Source organism: Oryzias latipes, chromosome 23 (genome assembly GCF_053564925.1).
Source record: "Oryzias latipes strain Hd-rR chromosome 23, Olatipes_Hd-rR_3.1".
NCBI classification, from domain to species: Eukaryota; Metazoa; Chordata; class Actinopteri; order Beloniformes; family Adrianichthyidae; genus Oryzias; species Oryzias latipes.
In genome coordinates, this window is record NC_136259.1 from 6178364 (window position 1) to 6199730 (window position 21367).

Below are 21367 nucleotides of genomic sequence, written 5' to 3' on the forward strand. Positions count from 1 at the left end.
GGCAGCCCTGGAATGTGGGTCCAAAAAAAACAAACCCTGGGCTTTTTCATTCTTTCTTTTTCTCTTCTTTTTTTTTTTACACAAATGTCTTTCAAATTCTATCTTGTCGTTTAATTCTAAAGAAAGAGGAAACATGCTCACAAAGGTTTAAGGGTAAGGATTTAAATTAATACGCAGATATATGTATGATAAACAATAAATCCTTTTTTTTTTTTTTCGTCCGATCCAACACAAAAGATTTTCAAGTAGGATTAAAATGAATAAAGTTTGGCCTCGATTACAAAGGGGTTTATTCAGACATACCTCTGGTTTTTCAGAAGATTCATAACCCCTGCTGTTAAAGTAAAATATGTCCAACACAAGAGGCCTTCAGGGGCCTGTTTCAGAAAGGAGGTTAAGTGTAAACTCTGAGTGCGTTAACCCTGAAATCAGGCAAACCCTGGGTTTTCCGTTTCAGAATGGGAGGTTTGTTAAACCAGAGAAAGCAGAGTAAGTCAAACCCGTTTCTGAAAGAGAAGTAACTTATACTCGGAGTCAGTGTCCATGGTTACTTATGCTGTGAACCTAACCTGGTCGGGAGCAGGTTTTATTCTCCAAACTCAAGGTTTCTGCCGGTCCCCTCCCCTTTTTAAAGACGAAGCGGTATTTTTCGCTTTAACCTTCATTGCCCACATTTCCGTCACACAGAGACAAGTGACAAGAATGGCTTGTCCTTTTTTGGAGGACCCAATAGACGAGGAGGCTGCATTAATTCGTAGAGAATTACATTTACGTCGTGTAAGGATTTTGAGACCTAGACTCGATTTTTTGTCATTTCCCCATATGTTTTTGTTTGAGCGTTACCGTTTTTCGTTGCAGTCAATTACATATATACAATGAAAACCACATTAGATATGTATTGCTATGTAGATGTTTCATATGTCACATATTGTCAACAAAGCCTACATCCATGACATGCTCAAATTTGACCTGATTGAATTATGTTTTTATACTTCATTTTTAGCTGCTGCCATGTTCTTTTAATTTCTGCAGGATTGCATCTACATGGAAATGAAATCAGGGACATTGAATTAGATGAATGTAACAATTACTTTTTGGAAACACAGTTTGCTAGTAGTACTGCTTACTTTCTTAATCCCATATAAACCTATACCACTTGATCAATACAAGGGTAGACATAAGCTCACTTTTAAAAACACAATTAAATGTATTAATATTAAACTGACCAACGTTTGCAAGAGGGGAATGTTAATAAAAAAAGTCCTCTAAACATTACCGACGTTAAATGAATTTTCCCCCAGATTGGTTCTGTACACTATGCAGCATTTCATGCAATTACACCAGGAATAACACGTCAAAAGTACACCTAAATATCGCCATTTTTTATTTCACACCTTACGCTATTTAAAAAGTTATGACAGCCAATATTTGATAACAATGATTTAAATGCAAACTTAGGCATTAACTTGAGCAGCTATGTTTTCCACGCTAACTGTCTCTGTTTTGCAGATGCAGCGGTGTTGCTTGTCTTCTGGAATATGTGCTCATATTCACTGTAACTCTGCAGCAGCACGTCAAGTTCAGCTGGCGAAAAATACGCAGACCTCTTTTTTTCCACGGTTGCCATGGTGACTCGTAATATCTGCGCTCCATTGATAATGGCTTCTTATAGTCGCGGTGCGGACACTTACCTCTGAATCAGTCCACTCAGAATTGATTGACCTAACTCTGATCAGCTTCTCTGAAACAGAAAACTCAGAGTAGTTAATCTCTCGATTGACCAACTCAGAGTTCAAGTTTAACCTCAGAGTTGGTTGAACCTCCTTTCTGAAACAGGCCCCAGCTCTCATCTGTTTGCCCAGCTGTTGGACAGGACAAGTTAAAAAAATAAAACAATATATACATTATTGACCCACACTCCATACCACTAGGTGGCAGTAATGCGCCAACACGCTGTGGCACACGCTGTGTGTCATCCGCCATAAAACTACACAAGAAAAAGAAGAAAATTTTGTTGTGGAGTAAAATAATAATAATGGATTGGATTTATCTGCGCTTTTCCAGATGCTCAAAGCACTGCCATTGTGTCCATTATTCATTCATACTCGGTGATGGCAGAGGCGTGGCTGCCAGTTCGAGCCTACTCTTTCCATCACCGGTATGGGTACAATAACCATTCGGCCTACAACTACATTTCGGGGTCCTTCGAGTACTGCTGACATCACATTATGTGATTGGCTGTCTGTTGATCCGATGATGTGTCAGATAGTGATTGGTCTGGACAAATTACGATACTACCATAGAAGAAGAAACTATGAAGTCTGTTGTAAACAATCAGAGCTCTGACACAGAGCGAGATTATCCTCTAAACGTGTTTTTATTATTGTTATGAATATTATTAAGTGCTTTTGCAGCAGAAAGGACTTCGGTCCGAAACCCTTCTCTTGACCGCACACTATAACAAAGCACCTTCCCCGCCTGTGAACACGAAGCTACGAGACTCCTGCTGCTCTGCTCAGAGACACGGTTCACTCTGTGGAGCAGCAGGTTCATTCTAACAGCCGCAGATCTTTTTCAAAAGTGGGTTGTGGCAAAACCTCTCCATAAACACTATAAAGAATAATGTCAGACACAACTTAAGAGGGAAAAGAACTTTATATTACAAAAGGAAACGTGAAATGAAAATATGTAGAGCCCGAGCAGGTCGGGACGCTATGTAGTTTGTCCAAGTGGGGTTACTGTAGTGTGATGTTATCTTCAGTCGAAAAGACCCCGAATGGTAGTTGTAGGCCGAACTGTACTATTGTACCCGTAGCGGGATCATCCATGCTAATTCTTGCTGGTAGGCAGTTGCGTTAAGGGTCTTGCCCAAACGCCCTCACTGGGTGATGTTAATTTCTCGCCATTGATGTGGTAATTGCCAGTACCATTGTTTATTCCCCTCTGGGAATTGAACCCTGGATTCCTGCATGGTAGCCTTCTACCTTACTGCCCTAACCGGCTAACCGGCAGCTGAGCACCGTGGTTGGTAAGGTAAAGGGCTGCCAATTACCGCCAAAAAAACAATTACACACCAAAAAAAATTAACAATCAATAACCCACATTATTACTACTATTTTTTTAGCGTTAGCTAATAGTCATTAGCTATGTCTGAATTCCCTCATGACTCCCTAACCTTTAAAAAACGAAAGTGTGGGAGTATTAACCCTTGTGCTATCCTAGGCACTTTACCATTGGGAGTTGGGTCATCTAGACCAGTGTTTTTCAACCAGTGTGCCGCGGCACACTAGTGTGCCGTGGGAGATGGTCAAGTGCGCCGTGGGAAATTGCCCTCATTCACTGATCTAAAAACATTTTCCATCTCCAAGAAATCAGCTTTCTGTGTATCCCAACAGGCCCTGATAAAACACTGAGTAGTAAGGAATATAAAAGATCTTAAAATTACTTTTTCTTTGTGTTTATTTAATTCTATTAAAGATATTTTGATAAGAATCACGGTGCTGCGATTTAGCCGCAGCTATAACTGTGTAAGGAAAAGTCCCGCCCCTTTAACTGTCTCCGCCAATCATTCTTGAAGGCTTAATCACATGTCATCAGTCTGACCAATCAGAAGTGGTTAAAGTCTTCACTTCCTTGTTCTTAATTCTGCTGATAAAGTCGCTCAGTTCTAACAAAAATACCAGCTAAAGCTCGTCTTTGGTTGTTCATCTCTTAGAAAAAAAAGCCGTAATTTCCTGCTTTTTCTGCCACAATTATCACAAAAATCCACGTGAGATTGCGGGGGGGGGGCTGTCGATCAATACAGACCATGAATTTCTGCTTCTTTTTTTTTTGGATGCTGGTGTGCCGCGGGATTTTTGTCAGGGTTAAAGTGTGCCGTGGCTCAAAAAAGGTTGAAAAACACTGATCTAGACCCACTAGATAGTGCGCTGAACCTTTTTTCTTCAATGATTTGTGATCTTCACTGGTGTCCATATATTACATGAAATCTTTCCACCTTTATCCACCTTTGTCATGATAGGGAGAACACGACAATGTAAGGGTGGGGTCATCTAAGATAGCACAAGGGTTAAGTGCCCCATATTTTAACATAATTAAGACGTTTACCTCTTTTTTATTTTTAAACGACTAAAATATATGATATCATCCATTTGCCAGATTAAAACCTAATAAATAGGAACATTTTATGAAGACTTTTTATGGATCCACCATGTTCTGATGATGAAAACCTGAAATATTTTGCAAAATAAATTTGAAAGACATGTTTTATCAAATTAAAACTCATCCAGTGCATTGTGGTCTATATTTGCCAAACTAGTGAGCATTAGCTGCATTTACATGGACAAAAGTAATCGGAAACAATCGGAAGAAAAGTGTGTCATGTAAACACGCTGTTCGGAATTCTCTGCCCCGATCAGACTCGTTTGGATCAAAATTTCTTTCCATCGAGATGGGTTTGGTTATGCCGATTGTTGATCCGATCTTATTAACAGTTCATTCCGATTGTGTGCCACTACTGCTCTGGTTTTACGTCATGCCTAGACGTTGTTTCAGTCCAGAGAAGGCTTTGGAGCTCAAACAAGACCGACCAGCTGCTCTGCGGACGCCTGGTGCGAAGCGCCACCTCGCCCCGCTGGCTCTTCGCCCCTTCCCTTTCTCACACCCCTCACGAAGGGGGTGCGGGGGAGGAGCGCTTCGTGCCCCATGACGTCTGGACCCTGGGCTTGGGTGCCGGTGGACCGATCGAACTGTGTCTCTGAGCAGAGCAGTCGGACTTACAGCTTTGTGATGGAGGGGAGGGAAGAGGATGCTTTGTTACGTGTGGGTTTTGTTGTTTTGTTATGTGTGGGAGACTTCGGACTGCGATCCGTCCCGCCGCTTTGGGTTAGCGGCTGCCGGACTCAGGAGAACCGTGTATCTGAGCAGAGCTGGGACATCCAGCTCACACAGCGGCTTTGGGGCGGTGTGCGAACTTTTCAAAGCAGAAATGCCGCTCAGTCCTTAGAAACCGTTCAAACAATCACATGGATTTGTGTTTCCAGTCGTGTCCCTACAAAGTAAAGGCTGATGTTATTCCCACATATTTACGTGCAGCCAAGATGCAGATTGCGGCATTTCCACATGGATTTTGTGTTCATCAAACACGGCTAATGTTGTTGGCACTTGTTAGCCACTCTTAACCCTGACTTCTTCTGGCTCCGTTCTTCCACAAGAAAAAAAGCACTGACCACACAGATTAAAAATAAAATGATGAGCGAACAGGAACTTCATAATATTCATAACAGTAATAAAAGCACATTTAGAAGATCATCTCATATATTACCAAGCTGCTGCATAAATGTACGTGGCAGCTAAGTTTGTTTACATTGGGACTCATTTCCTCTTCCGGTATTTTCCACACTACTGCGCATGCCCTAATGATTTATTCCGACCGACAGTGTGACCATGTGAATGGTCGTTCTAATCGGAGGTCTAAAGGTTTTTCTGGACCCATGTACATAGTTGAATTTTAATCCGACCACTGATCCGATCAAGATATTTTGCGCATGTAACCGCGGCTATTGATGCACACTAGTTTTTCACAGAGGCTTTTGTTTGAATTCCTTCAAAACTCACTATTTTGTGTACTATATAGTGCATTCGGCATTTTTTTCAAAGGTGTCCAAATCTGCAATTCCAATGTCCAGTACCCTAGAAATGATCCAGAAGTCTATGCGAAAAACCAGGGTGCCAAATTGATTGGCAAATATAGATCACAGTGCATTGCGTTTGAAACTATTTTATTGTGAAAAACGTGTATTTTTAATTTATTTTATGAGAAGCCTTCCAAGCCTTTTTATAATTAGAACACAGTGATTCATAAACAGTGTTTGAAAAAAGATTATTAAGTTCATCAAGTTTGGGAAGTCTAGGAAGTCATATTAGGTGTTTGAAAAAGAAAGTAGTGAGCCTGGTGTCTGAATTACGTTTAAAAATCTAGGGCACCAGGAAGTCCTGTTGTCTTTTCGCAGTTAGGGAGTAGTGAGGGAATTCGGACACAACCCGAGACTCGTGGGAAATTTCTAAGGCACTGGAATTGTAGATTCGGACAACCAGAAATAATGGCAAACGCATTATTATAGCACACTAAGTAGTGAAGGAATTCAGAAACACCCCCATCTTTGTAAATATGCAAAAGAAGGCCACATGTTTTAAATTAAACTAGTTATTTTTATGCCTACTACCATATACTTCATATTAATATTACTAACTCCTTTTTAAACCAGCTAGTCAAAGTTTTACCTTGACAAAAGCTTCAAATTGTATTGCATTGTCCTAATCACTGTAAAGTTTGACAACCTGGTACAAGTATTAGATATGTCAAGATTTTATTATCAAACTTGCTTTCAAGATTTTACTCAGACTTTTTTTTATTTGTATGTAATAAATAGATGCATCGCTGTGTGAGAACAGTTAGAAGAATACTGTTAGCTCAGTCTTGCTGATTGTCATCATAGCCATTGAACCCTATTGGTAACAGTATAAGTGAGATTTAAGCCTGTGTAACATGAGTGCGGAGGTGATTGATGTGAAATATGCCCTCCCTCATTGACTGGATGAACTCCATTTTCTGCTCCTAATGCAGAAATCACTCCGGGTCCCCAGCATAATGATTTACGATGAATCTGTGTCAATGTTGAACTCAGTAAACCCCACGTAATCCATCTTGCAGATATACCTACCCACCCCGCGCTACCTCGCCGTCTCTCACCAGCCCCGTCCCCCTACCGCCTATATGGGAGGCTGAGGAATGCAACTGCGTCTCCACCATCCCCTCTCCCTACATCTGTAAGTGTTGAATCCATTACAGACCTGATGTGTAATCACAGAGGACCTCTGTGCCCCTTTAGACTGTAATTACCTGGATACAGAAACTCCCTCACTCCATTCCCCATTGCTAAAAACTAAGAACTCAAATAACCAGCATGCAGTGCTTTTAGGCTGACCATCTGAGTGATGGGGAACTGCCAAACAGGACTAGAATGTAGAAGAAACAACTGCAAAACTAAAAGTCCTGACTTAAGGCCCGTTCACACCAGGACGAATTTCGCCGGCGATTTTCGCCGACGTTTAACGCCTCGTGACTAAACAAAGGGCACCAATGAGAGTGTGCACACCGACACGAAAAAACGCCACGCGTCAAAGCGTCACTTTATAAAAAACGCCTCGGGTTCGTTTTTTTTCTTTCGACGCGTCGCGTCGAAATCTATTCGACCAATGAGAATGGCGCTTTTGCACACGTGTCTGGAGCATCTGAAGTTCTGAAGTTACAGTAAAACACAACTTGGGGGCGCTCAAACACAAAACTGCCTTGCTGAGCACACATACCAGCGAAGAAGATAGACGCCAAGTAGCGTCTACACTGCCGCGAAGAAATAATGACGGACATTCTTAAATATCCCCTTACCAAGTACCAGTTGGAGCTACTGGTGCTTGAAATATTCATGTTTTCTTTGTTTGATTCTGACAAGCGCGTACATACTTGCTCTCTTCTTCTGAGTGAAAAGCGACTTTAAGAAGCCTAAAGTTGCGCAGCGCCACCTTGTGTACAGGAGTATTTCTGTTTACATTAAGCGCCATCTAATGTCAGGGAAGGAAATTGCATGTTCGCTCGCCTCATCATCAGCGAAAATCGCCTGGGTGTGAACACAAAAAACGTGGCGAAAAACGCTGGCGAATAACGCTTGGCGAATATTCGTCCCGGTGTGAACGGGCCTTTAATGTGGCGTTCCACAAGGTTCGTGTTAAAGACCTACACTTTTTTGTGACATGCATTTAAACTTCAAATATGTTTTACTTTCCACATGTTTTGCTGTTCTAAAAAGAATTAAACATTTTGCAATTAGGTCATCAAAAGAGAATACAACTTGTGGTTTTTGCACACCAAAACAGACCAATGCTTTGTTGTTTGGAAGTAGACGTTATTAAACTTTAATCAGAAGATTTTTGGACTAAGAATTAGTTTGTAAGGTTTATTAGTAGAATGCTATTCACAGAAAAATAATCAAAAACTACTTTATAGTGTGCATTTATTTACTAAAGAAATATCAATTTATTAAAAAGGTCAAAATAGTATGTTAAAGTCCCACTTATCTTTTGTTCTATGTTAAAAGCGTTCCTAGTGGTCTTTTACTAATGACGATGCTGTTTTTACCAAACAGTATTTAAACACCAGTGTCGTCTTCTAGGACGTAGTTTCTGCAGAGTGCCAGTAGCTCATTAGAAGTTCACCTCTGAGTTGTGGGCGGGACCTTTGGCACGGAGTAAACCCGGCACCCCTCCCCCTCCTGAGCTGAGAGCTCTCTGTTTACAATCTCTCCTGCTAGCTTACAGCCCTTCACACCCCCAACTTAACACTATTGGTAAAAAAACGTTTTCAGCCAGATGCCATTTTGGATGAGGAGAACAAAGACATACTTGTGTCTATCAGAAATATAATTCTGAGCTACATTTTTTCCTACAAGTCCTGCATTATCAGAAAAATGCCACAAGAACAAGTTAGCAGCACCATTTTCATCAGAGTGGGGTTTTAGGTACATAGATCCTTAAAATAAATCTGTATTTCTGTTTGTAGAGGTACATCTGTATATTTATAAATGTATTTCTAAATATTAAAAAAAAATGTGAAGTTGCCTTGAGGAGTTCGACAGATTTAGATGTCCTGTAATATGACGTTTTCACAATAATTAGGTTAGATACTGTGGAGAATTGTTTATCAGCGAAAAACATTTTAAAAACTGCACAAATGATACTGTAGTTATGATGTTCCTCACTTGAAATTGAGTTAACTCACCTCTGAGACTGAATCCTGATCACGTCTAAACCCACAATTTACCCCCCCCAACCCTTTCAATCGTTCAAGGTCTGCAGATGCAACATGACTGCACCGTGAAATCAACCCTTTTGTCAGTCTTTGTCCCCCTTAGATAGTGACACTGCTATTGCTGCTGACAAACATTATCTTGTGTGTGATCATGTGCACAGTGTCAACCCCACTCCTCCCTCCTCCTTTTCTTTTTTCTTCTCAAAATAAGTCAAAGTGAATCTGGCTGTGTAGACACAGTAGGTTGTCACACTGTGTCAAGCGCCAGTGTCAGGATTGCATCTGTTGCAGTCACATCTGAGGAGGCAGAGGGAAATGTCTGTGTGTTGACTTCATCTGTTTGTTTGGCAGCTTGCCTGATTGCTGGAGTGTGCAGCGGCGGAGAGAAGCGCCGGCTCAGTCGCTGCACACGCCACCGACAATCCTAATCCTCCTTTTGCTGGGGAAAAGAAGGAATCGCGCTCCCAAAACAAACAATGCAACCGCAAGTTTCTCTTTCATTCTGCAGCGGGAAATAGATTCAAATACTTTTCCCATCCCACATTTTAGCAGCAGAATAAAATCTAATCTAATGAATGTGTGGATTAAGCTTCCTGCCAGTTAACTTGGTGAAAAAGTTTTTTTTTAACAAATTTCATTATATATTGATATTTTCATGAAACAAATGCATTAAAGACCATTTTACTGAATTGTGAAATTATCTTTATTTCAAACTTCATAAAATAAGTGATCAAACATTTAGAAAAACACTGATGAAAGTGGGTTTTTTAAGATGTTCTTGTAGGATTTTCCTCACGATGGAGGACATATATCTAAATTGTTCAACTTAAAATTGCCTTTCGGAGTATTTCTTTATGCAAATCAGTGTGAATCAGAGGCAGACGAAAAAATGCTGTTTGAAAAAATGATATTTGTGTTTCATTCTGATGTATCCACTTATAGACGATTAAATTTATGTACGTCTTTGTTTTTCCTCGTCTGAGCTAACATCTGGCTCAAAACTTTATGGCTGGATAGCTCCAATATTACTCACCACTTTTTGTTGTAGTAAAATGTTAGCTTGTTGCAAGGGACTGTAAGCTAGTGGGAGAGATTGTAAACTGAGAACTTTCAGTTATGGATGATGGGAAGTGGGGCTGGGTTGCTCCACACCAATAGTCCCGCCCACAGCCAGAGGCGAATTACTAATGAACTGCTGCCGCTCTGCCGAAACGATGTCCTAGAAAACGACACCTTTTTTTTATTTTGTCAAAAAACTACAGTGGCCCTGAAGTGCATAATCACATCAACGAACCACACTACGCAAAAACATCTCAAAGACCACAACAACAATTAAAAAACGCAAAACAAATATTGAAGAAAAAAAACAGCATTTTACCAAACAAAACAAACTTCCAGAAAACAAAAAAAACATTTTGGAAAAAAGAAGTAATTTCCAGGAAACTAAAAGAAATGTTAGAAAACCGGTAAAAAGGAAGTACTGTGGGACATAATTAATTGGATGATGAGTCTCGCCTAATGTCAAAAAACTTTCAGTTGCAATTTTGGAAAAATATCACCATCCAATCAGCGATGGCCCATAGTACCTACCTTTTAAAAAGAAAAAAAAAACGTGAAAATAATTTACAGAAATCAAAACGTTTTGGTTTCTTAATTTTTTTTTTTCTAACATATAATTCTGTTTTTTTGAAATTTGTTTTGCTTATTTTAATTGTCGTTGTAATCTTTAAAATGTTTTGTGTCGAGTGCTTTGTTGATCAGATCCACTGTTAAAAAAGGGCACAATCCTAATTAAAAGACCTCTGCAAATGGTTTTAGAATAGATCAAAACATGATTCTTATTTAAAAGTAAATTCATTTCAAGAAACTTTATTGAAAACAAAGTTTTACTGAATTCTTCGAAAATAGTTTTGTCTTTGTGTACTGAAGCAAAGCTTCTTCTGGTAGTGGACCGCAAAAACAATTTCCTAGTGGAGCAAGACAATCCTTTACAAAACTGGGAAGTGGGACTTTTCACTTTTATACTATCAATAATGAACTTTCGCAGTAAGTGAGCCGACAATAAGAAGTGGCTGCAGGACTGAACGTCTTTACTCCGACCTAATGAGCTCCGGCCGTGCCAAGCTGCAGTTCTAATAGCAAAAGTGATAATCTGGTCCTTGGTTGGCTTTAATGGCTAAGGCAAAAAAGGTTTGAGGTGCCGCTTTGAACACCAAGAAAAGACACCTGTACCTGATCCAATTTCCAGAGTTTTCATCCTTCCAGGATGACAGGAACTCAGTAAGTGGAGTGTTCTAAAGCTGACCAGAACACGGGCGGAACCTTGATGCTTTCCAATGATTAATAGCATCGTGATCAAACTTTTTTTTTTGCCTCCAAGCAAACTGTTGTTTGAAGTTGACTGATCAAAACACTCAAACTTTTTTTTTTATTCTGTCAAAGAAGACAGATTCGTGTTCTGCAAGTGGAAACTCATTCATTGTGAAGCTGATCTTAATTAAAATATGAGATAAACTCATTAAAGAAAGTTTTCAGGTTAAAGGTCTTTAGTATTTTTTTCTTTTTTTGTGCTAATAAACACCACTTTTCCCAAGATACAAGAAACCTGGGAGCTGATGGTTGGGCGACTTTGTGCTCGTAAAAACTGCACATCTGGAACTTAGTTCAGGAGTGAGAAGAATGTGTGTAATCAATTGCAAATGTGTGCACAACAGCACCAGAACCCAACAATGTGGACCCCTCAAATATAAAGATAAAAAAATAGAAGAGCAGGTGGATGGTAACCAAAACTGACATTAAAAACAATACTCCCTCAACAACTTGAGCCAAAAACTAAAAACCAGAAAACTGGTTATTAATAAATAAAAAGTTCAGACTAGAAGGACTTCCCGGTTCCGTTCTGGTTAGCTCTTTTCTCAGGAGTTGCAACTACTTACATTTTTTTTTCCAGAAGGTTTTGGTCTGTTTCCGTCTTTGGATTTCTCTTGAATGTCATGTAAAAGAAAGCAGTTTCAAATATTTCTCCTTTCCCCACTCAATCAAGGTGAGTTCGCCGGACTATCCTGGCGTGAAAGCGCCCTGGTGGACCGATACGTCGATGGTGTGCGGTCTAAACTTATAACAGTTGATGTGACAAGCCCAGGCATGACAGCTCCATACCCTCCTCTTATTAGCAACCTCTGGATTTCTTTAGCACTCTAACACGTAGAGCACTTTGACAAGGTGTCAGTAAGTTATCAAACTGCTACTATTATCTGCATGCCTCCAAAGCCTACAGAAATAGTCAGCTATAACAGGATATTGTGACAATTGGTCGTGTTACAAGTTTGTCGGGACTGATGTGTTATTTTCGAGATGACCTTCCTTCAAAATAAAAATAAATGTGTCCATCATTAGTATTCATACATCTCCAGATTTATGTCATCTTTGCAGCCTTTGTTGTCTATAATCAAAAAAAGTAATACTGCGTGGATTTCTATGATCCTCTTTCCATTTACATAAACCATAAGCCGAGCTAAAGCAACGCTGGCTAAAAATCACAGTGGGATCCTTATTTGTTAAGGCGTGACGCCCCATACCCCGGTTGTCCAGCTTTGAGCTTTCCTAACCAGCACATACCCCTGAGTCCTGTTAGCAAAACCCCCCGTGTGGAAGCAGATGAAATTTTACTCACTTTCTTCACCTAAAAGCACAAAAACAAAGCAGTAAAATGCTCTCATATTTATGCAAAAAAAAAAAGGAATTTTTTGCTTCTCTAACACCCCTGATTTCACAGTCCACAAACACCCTGCACTTGATTAATTGCATGCCCCGCCTAAGCGTCCTAAATTATGCTTTGACGTAGGCTATAATTAAATAAGACAAATTCAGGAAGTGTGTAGAATCTCTCTCTTTTTTTATTTTTGGCGAGGAGAAATATGAGTTTTAATTTACCTCATGCAGAGAGAAGCTGCAGTCACCTGCAGAGAGCCAATTCACCGTGCATCCTCAGTGCACGACGTCTGACTCGGACGAAATGCGTACTTAAAACAACCCCCCTCCACCCGTACACCACCACCACCACCACCACCACCACCGCATGCCAATTTATGGAATAGCGGTCAAATATTTATCCAGATGATGAGCTGGGCTGTGTGTTCCTCCCTGGCAATAATTAAAGACAAACCAAAGCTAAAGGTGAACAGCAGCCTTGACATCATTTCACACCGACCTCAGCTAAATAAGACTCCAGGCACAATATGTGAAAGTGCTTTATTTATTTTTATCTTTTTGAATTTTCACTAACCTGATGAAGGAGTTAAAAATGATTTCTTACTGTTTTCCATAAACTGACTTATCAATTGAGAAAACTGACAAACTTGTAGAAACGTAAAGGATATGCATAAAAAAAATAGTACTGAAAGTAACAGAAGTATCAGTGGAAACTATTGACTGTAAAGTACAACTGGACTGAGTGCCCCCCCCCTCAAAGTTGCTAGTTCTAAGTTATTTTATATATTTCTGTAGTTCAAGTTAGAAAACTGAGTATGAAGTAGAAGAGAGGCGGACTCACATCAAATGTTTGAAACGTTTGATTGACAGATTCTTCCAAAACCCCGCTTTCGAACGGTATGGGTGTGGACTTTCAACAAGCTCACTCCTGATTGGTGAGAGTGGTTGCCATGGTGACGATAAATCAGACCGGCTCGGATCAATCACTGCTTACTGTCTGATTCCAACATGGCGGCGTCCGTGTCGCAAATTGACAACTGTATTGACTATATTTTGTTGGAACTGGAAGTAAGCCATGTCCTATGGGTGATGTCACACTCGGTCCAGTTCTCATATACAGTCAATGGTTGAAAACCACAGATAAGAACAAGATTGTGTTGGGAAAAAAAGGATAAAATTGGTCGGGAAGTGAATAATCAGTTTCTGTCAAATTTTGTCAGTTCTTCTTCCTATTGCGTCTCTACGGTCTTTGTCTTTTTATGTGCATGTGATCCAAACAAAAAGACATCCAACAACAAGCTTGCTGAAGGTGAATCCCAGCAATAGATGTCTGTAAAACCACAATCCCACCGCCATCTGCAATGTGCGTTCAATCCACCAATTTCAATGAAAAGTCAATGTAAACACGCGTATATGCAGATTTCAGGGTTCCACGTTCAAAACTCTCCAATTCACACGTAACAACAAAAGTTTCTACCTATACACGATTTTTAAAGTGCGGCCATTGAACAGGCAATGAAAGTTAAACCAGGTTGAACTCTGATCAGTAAGAGACTCAGATTTGGGTGGCGACTATATGGATTACGCCACCTTCAATTCACAGAAGTGCCGAAAAATTGATTGTGGACGAGACATTAATAATGGTAGTTTGTGTCCAGAAGTATATGACACCAAGTCTTTCATTCATCGGAATAGAGCTGGGAAAGAAAAAGACTGGAGCAAGATGTGCGACATTTCCACCGCATTGACATTTCACACCAAGCCTCTTCCAACTGTAGGTGGAGGACATTCGCTAGTACCAGGTAGTAGCAGTGCAGTGTGAACACCAATATATATATATATATATATATATATATATATATATATATATATATATATATATATATATATATATATATACATATATACATATATATATATACATATATATATATATATAAGTTTGTATATATTTCAATTCAATGAGTTAATATGAAACACGGCTAAAAACAAAAGAATCTAAAAAACCCTAAATGACCCAAAATAAAATGTAGTTGAAAAAAAAGGCATTTTTAAATAGTTTTAATATATAATAAACATCAAGGTTGTATCCATTTAGAAAAAAGAACTGGATTGTATCGAATCACCAGAGTCAGTGGCTTTATTTATTTATTTGTGTACCACATCTCTTGTCTATGAAGACTCTCATTCATCCAGGTTGGTTCCATTGTAGTAGTTTTAGGGGATGTCATCTGGACTTGGTTTTAAAGTTGGAAGACGTTTCACCTCTTATCCAAGAGGCTTTGTCAATTCTGAAATAGCTGGTCTAAGGCCAATATATACCAGCTCTTAGACCAGCTATTTCAGAATTGACAAAGCCTCTTGGATAAGAGGTGAAACGTCTTCCAACTTTAAAACCAAGTCCAGATGACATCCCCTAAAACTACTACAATGGTACCACATCTCGTGATACGTATTGAATCATATGAAAGGAAAAGATACACAACCCTTCAAAATAGCCCTAAAAACTACAATATACTAATAATTGCATTTTGTTCTTTGAAAAACCACAGGCAACGCCCATTTTTTTCAAACACATCTCCAATGCCATTGAGACATGAATAGGTTTGAATGAGATGCTTGGCCCCGTGATGTGGGAAAGGGCCCGTTATGAGAGCTGGGGGCGTCTCCCATCACAGCCTGAGGTGCCGCATCCGTCCAGCGAGGAGCGCTCGGCGCCCCGTGATAACAACGAGAGCAAAGCAGCTGGAAAAATCAATAAACTGCTGGAGCCCCTCCGTGCCAGAGTGTATCTGTGACTCTTCATTTTCCCCCCTCTGTCACTTAATACACTCTGGCTCCACAGCTTGTTATTATATTATTACACACTCGCAGCTAAAGTAGAAAAAGATCAAAAATGTAGTGAAAATAAGGTCAAAAATAAGGTCTGGTGATGCGGTATGATCTGTACAGTAAACACTTACATCGCGGGTAGTTTCTATGTAACTTGTGGATAAATATATCCCTATAAATGTCATAACTAATCCATGGACTCAAAGAATTAATGTGAATATTGCATGACGTGCATGGAAACAAGTCAGGATGGAAGAAAAGAGGGATTTTCTAAATCTCCTATCAAAGTTGTCTAATTATGTTAATCAAGAATTCTCCAAATGTCAGCGTTGCTGGAGAAGAGGAGATTTGGAGAGAGGAGTACAGTAAATGTTGAGCTAACCAATCGGCTGAACTGCAACGATGGCGCTGACAATTAATTAAAGCCGGACATGCTGAAGAGGCTGGCTAAAGCCATCCATTCCTTTTTAAGAGCCAACACAAAAATAGAATAAAGCTAATTAATAATTCTTTGGATCAAAGATTTCAACAAAGATGTTGACCGCCTATTTGAACATTTTCAACTTAGTAGAAATACGGGAAAAAAGAATAGTGTCCTTAGTTTAGCTGAAATTACATAACTGAACTTAATACAACTCAATTATTTATTGATGGGAAGTTTGGTCTTTGTGTTTTTTTTTACATTTATTCAAATGCTTTATTTTTTACTTTTTTATGTCCAAATTATAATAAAAGCAGATAAATAAAGCTCAATTTTGAAATTGTAATTACACTAAATTTTACTTCCACCTCTGTCACAGAGCTTACAGATCGGAGTCCCAAACTGTTGATAATTAAATAAATAAAAATGACCGGGAGCAATCACACAATCAACCAATAAATCTCTCATAAATATATCAGAAGATCATGAGATGCTAATCAATGATAGCCTTTAAGCTAGATGCCTGAGTGGGAACCAAACTATTTCTTTTTACACCTATAGAGCAAGATAAAAGATAATAAAGGTGTTGCTGTGCAGTTAGTTTCAACTAAATCTGCTAATTTTGCAGAAAAGTACAAATTCTGAGAAAAAGGTAAAAAATTAAAAAAAAACAAAAAGTTAAATTTCTACCATTTAACAAAAAAATGTCAGGTTTTTCTGATCAAATTAAAAACTCTGAGATCAAAGTCAAATTAAGCGATTAAAGTCAAAAATTTTCCAATTAAAGTCCATGATTAAAGAAAGAATATTTGGTCCATGTCAGAATTCTCTGATTAAATATTAAGTTCTAGGATAACAGAAAGAATCTCAAAATTTTGAGATTGACAGAATTTTGCAGTTAGTCAATATTAAATTAAGAATTTTGGATCAAGGTTAGAATTTCCTGAGTAAATGAAAAATTCTTAGACAAAGTAGGAATATTGAGATCAAAGTCAGATTTTTAGGATTAAAGTCAGAGTTCTTAAATTTGTCAAAATTCCAGTATAACACCAAGTATATTGGATCAGAGTGAGAATTCTCAAACAAAATAAAAAATCGAAGATAAAAAAATACATATTAAGACTAACTAAGATCAAAGTCAGCATTTTGAGATCAAAGTCATAATCTAACATCAAAGTCAGAAATCTGAGATCTAAGTCAGAATTCTTCAATCAGATCCCATTATTAAACTAAAAATATTGGATCAAGGACAAAAATTCCTAAAATTTTTAAAATAAAATCTAAGATACAAATAAAAATTTTAGGATTAAAGTCAGCTTTCTGAGACCAAAGTCAGATTTCAGAGATAAAATTCAGAACTCCAAGACTAAAGTGATCAAGAAATCTGTGAATAAGTCAGTAAGTATTATTTAAATAAAAGGTATCTCATCTAAGATCATCTAAGGTCCTCTAAGAAAGCACAAGGGTTAACCCTTGTGCTATCTTAGAGGACCCCCCCCTTACATTGACGTGTTCTCCCTACCATGACAAAGGTGGATAAAGGTGGAAAGATTTCATGTAATCCATGGACACCAGTGAAGATCACAAATCATTGAAGAAAAAAGGTTCAGAGCACTGTCTAGTGGGTCTAGATGACCCAACTCCCAATGTTAAAGTGCCTAGGATAGCACAAGGGTTACGAAAAAAATGGTTTGAATTACTGAGAACCCTTTTTTCTCCATAGTGCTCATCCTCTTCCATAATTATGGTTGTACAGAGTCAATATCTCCATCTTTCTTTAGGGTTAGAAGCTGTTTGAAACTTCTATCTTTACATTGTTAATACTTACTGCCAAAACAGATGAATGGAATATTAATACAAATATACCAAGTCTTCCATTAATGAATATTAGACGATTTTCTATTCTTAAGGATATTCGTAATTCTATAATAAAATGTTAATGAGCATCTTTCAACTACGAAAAAGCCTGAATTTATGTTCTAAAATAACCCAAAAATGTTGACGTTAGAACAAACACACTGATGTACACAGTAATATTTAAACTCCATACAGCTCATCCTGTGTTGCAGCTGTCAAAAACAATTCTGCTCTTTATTGTGTTTACAATAATTAAATCCGTGACGGCAGGAGTTTTCATCCCTCTGATTCTCTAATTTGATAGAAATGCCGTCTCATTGCTGAGCCACAGGCAAAACCGCACAGGGAGGAAATATTAATTTAATCTAACACTTGATTTCAAACTCAAGGGTATCTCAGCTAAGTGTTGCAATCTGTGCTCATTGAACTGCTGTTGTCGTTTGTTTCATAATGAAATAAATAGGATATGCTTGAGGAGTTCGTTTATTTGCAGAAGAAAACATCCGAGAATTTCCAGTCATGGTTAGAAAGAATGAAGCTACCTGAGTGTGATACACAACAATACTGGAACGTTCCAATTTTGCATGCATCGCTTTACTAAAGTGATTACAGGAATGTATTGAAGAGAATCATTTTTTTTTTCTCTTGGGGCATTTTGATTCAATGCAACTCATCTAAAAATAAGATGGATTGTTTATTATTTTCTGCTTCATATATGTAGCCTCACTATATAATGAGCATATTAAAACAAGGAGCATGCACGTCATCTACATTAGTAGTCCCCCAACGCCTGAGGAAAATGTAGTTCCACAACCTACACTTTTGTCATTTAAATTTTACAATCTGATTCGGAAGGAAGTTTTATTTTGAAAAACTACTGGATTCTCTCCACCACATCCAACTCGTGAAGTCGCTCGGTCACATGTCGAAAAAATACATTCGATACTTTCTAAAAAAGAATAAATTGAGACCCCTATGCAAGCAGAGTTAACAAAAACGAAGACATTTTTACCACTCGGATTCTTTTTGCAGAAAAGAGACTTCAAAATAAAAGACAGCTGCATTTGACAGACAAATCCAAGAAGTTTTACTCCAAACAAGGATTTATGGTACCACAATAATAACAATGCATAATATTCAGGTTGCTGCTAATAAAGTTGCTCAAACGGGGGATTTATGTTGCGGTCCGTGGCTGAAACAGGTTCAGGACCACTGACAACCAAAAGCTTGAACATTTTTAAAGGTCCCCACACTAGAATCACAGTGTGTTCAATTTGAACATAATGGCAAGATTGACTCTTCGCTTCTGCTAGACTATGTTGGACTGCATGTGTCTCAGCGGTCGACAGGTGAAGCTGTTTTTTTGCCATTTGCTTGTGTTTGAACAGTGATTTCAGCGTGGTTGTATTTTGGCAAATGCTTTTACTTCTTCCTCTCCTTCCTTGACTTTCTTTCTGACTGGTGACTCCTGCATTTTTAAATCTTATCTTTCAACAAAGGTTTGTGAAACCCTAAAAACAATGTATTTCTCAGTTTTTATATTTTATCATGATGTTTATTGAAAAATGTGTTGATTTTTGTGATTTCAGTGGGTATAGTCACCTATTAATGGGCATTGGCCTGATGGCAAAAATGTATAAACAAACAAACAAACAAATAAATAAAAACCCAATAAAAGGAATGACTAAAAGAATAAATAAGAAACATAAAACAAATAAATGAATAAATGATAAGCAAATTAAATGAATGGATAAATAAATGACTATACACAAACAAAAACAAGCAAGTAAAAATATAAAGACACGATTGAATAAATGACTGAAAGACTGAATAAAATAAAATAATAAAAAGACAAACAAACAAAAAAATTAATTAATAAAAAAAAATAAAAATAAACAAATGAGTGAAAAATTTAATTAAAAAAAATGCAGACAACCAAATGAATAAATAAATACATGAATGAATGACTAAAAGAATAAAAATGAACAAACAAATAAATAATCCCTACCATGTTTCTTAACAAAGTGTTTTTACTGTATTGTTCAGATGGAACTTCTTCATCTGATTTGGTACTTTCAATATACCATTTTTAAAATCTTTCCTTTTTAATAATTTGACACTTGAACTTTTCTCCTGACACACAAACCAGAATTTCCCATCACAACACAGATCTCTCCGGTACGAGTTTCAAGATGAACACAATATTAGAGCCCATTTGCATGTTATTAGGAAAATGTAATCTACTTTTCCCCATGGGTTTAACCCCCCTTATAAATATATTTAAATACATAAATAGGATAAATATGTAGTTGAAGAACGCCGTTCTCTTATAACACACTCATCTATGGGGGAAAAAACGCTAAATCCCTGCTAGCCTCGACACATATTGCACCCTATTCACGCCTAAACTTCTTGTAAACACACAAAGGGCCCGACTTTTCACCTTCCATAAAAAAATAAAATAACCTGTGCACGCATGTGAAGTATGCATGTCACAGGATCCCAGCTCCTTTCTGCGTTTCCAACTCAGACAGTAACTCTGTTTTTTCTCTGCTTTCTCCCTTTTCTTCTCTGTTTTCACGGATCAGCGGAGAGAGCAAATTGCATCAGCACGGGTCTGGAGGCTTGGAGATGAAGAGCCGTGTGGCTATGGGCAAACACCTGGCCATGGTTAGGGGAGCAGACCAGGAGCGCCGGTCAGAGGAGGAGGAGGCGCATTGGAGACAGATGTGCTGCAGGTTCTTTGGGGGTACGGAAAAGCCTGGAAGCACAGCGTGTGTGTGCATGTGTGTGCGCAAGCTCGTAGTGGAGTTGTGAAGCAGTGGAGCACAAATGTGCGAACCCGCAAGATGTGTGTGAGTCTATTTGTAAATGATGTGTGGTTCATTCGAGTCAGTGAAGCCCTAAAACAACCCCCCCATCACAAGCAGTTAACATTACAATCCTTCACAGCAGTCAGAAGTCTGCAGCTCTGAAGTTTCAGGCTATCCATGCAGCAAGCGTCTGCCGTTTCACTTATTGACAGAGTCACGGCCATTTGCATTACAAAAGGGAACTGTTTGAAAATATGCACAAAACATGTCATCTGTGATATGGCTTCAAAATGCTTCAAACGTGCCCAAAAACAGTGCGCTCGAACGGAAAGAGGACAAAAGAAACGGCGGTGTTGCCGTTTCCTGCAGTCTGTTGCTGAGGGATATTTAACTTTCATGAAGAGGAAGCAGAAAAGAGAAGAAAGGAAGAGACTGAGCGCAAAAGACACTGGCGGAGTTGGAATAAACTGATGTAAGCAGAGCTGCTCTTTGACCTGAGTCTAAAATTCAAGAGACCTCTGAGAGACATGTGGCTGCCATCTGGTGCAGCTTCCATGACCGAAAGCCGATTTCTATAACAATTTGACTTTGGTTCTGTTGGTTCCTTAGCACACTGGAAAAACATGCCCCATAGAAATACGTCAAAAACTTAAAATGAATAAAAGTTTCTTTAAATAAGCAAAAAAATCTGCCGATGGGGGCAAGTAAAATGGTCTTACCAAGAATTCCTATTTTAAGAAATTAGGCTCTAATGTACGAAATGCTCTGCCATCGAACGCCTGGTGAAGGTTAATCTGGGTCGAACACTTTGACCAATGTGGAATTTGGATTTGGGAGTGACGTATGGATGGTTTCCTTTTCAGGTCACAG

The 21367-nt window shown here is 38.6% G+C and overlaps 1 long non-coding RNA gene across 1 annotated transcript; it reads left to right on the forward strand.

Moving 5' to 3' along the window:
* Window positions 1-36: 36 nt before the first annotated feature.
* LOC144989304 (uncharacterized) lies at window positions 37-20413 on the forward strand. Its single transcript, XR_013653438.1, has 3 exons — window positions 37-153; window positions 6713-6828; window positions 20273-20413. It is a non-coding gene; the product is annotated as an uncharacterized LOC144989304 (long non-coding RNA).
* The last annotated feature ends 954 nt before the right edge of the window (window positions 20414-21367 follow it).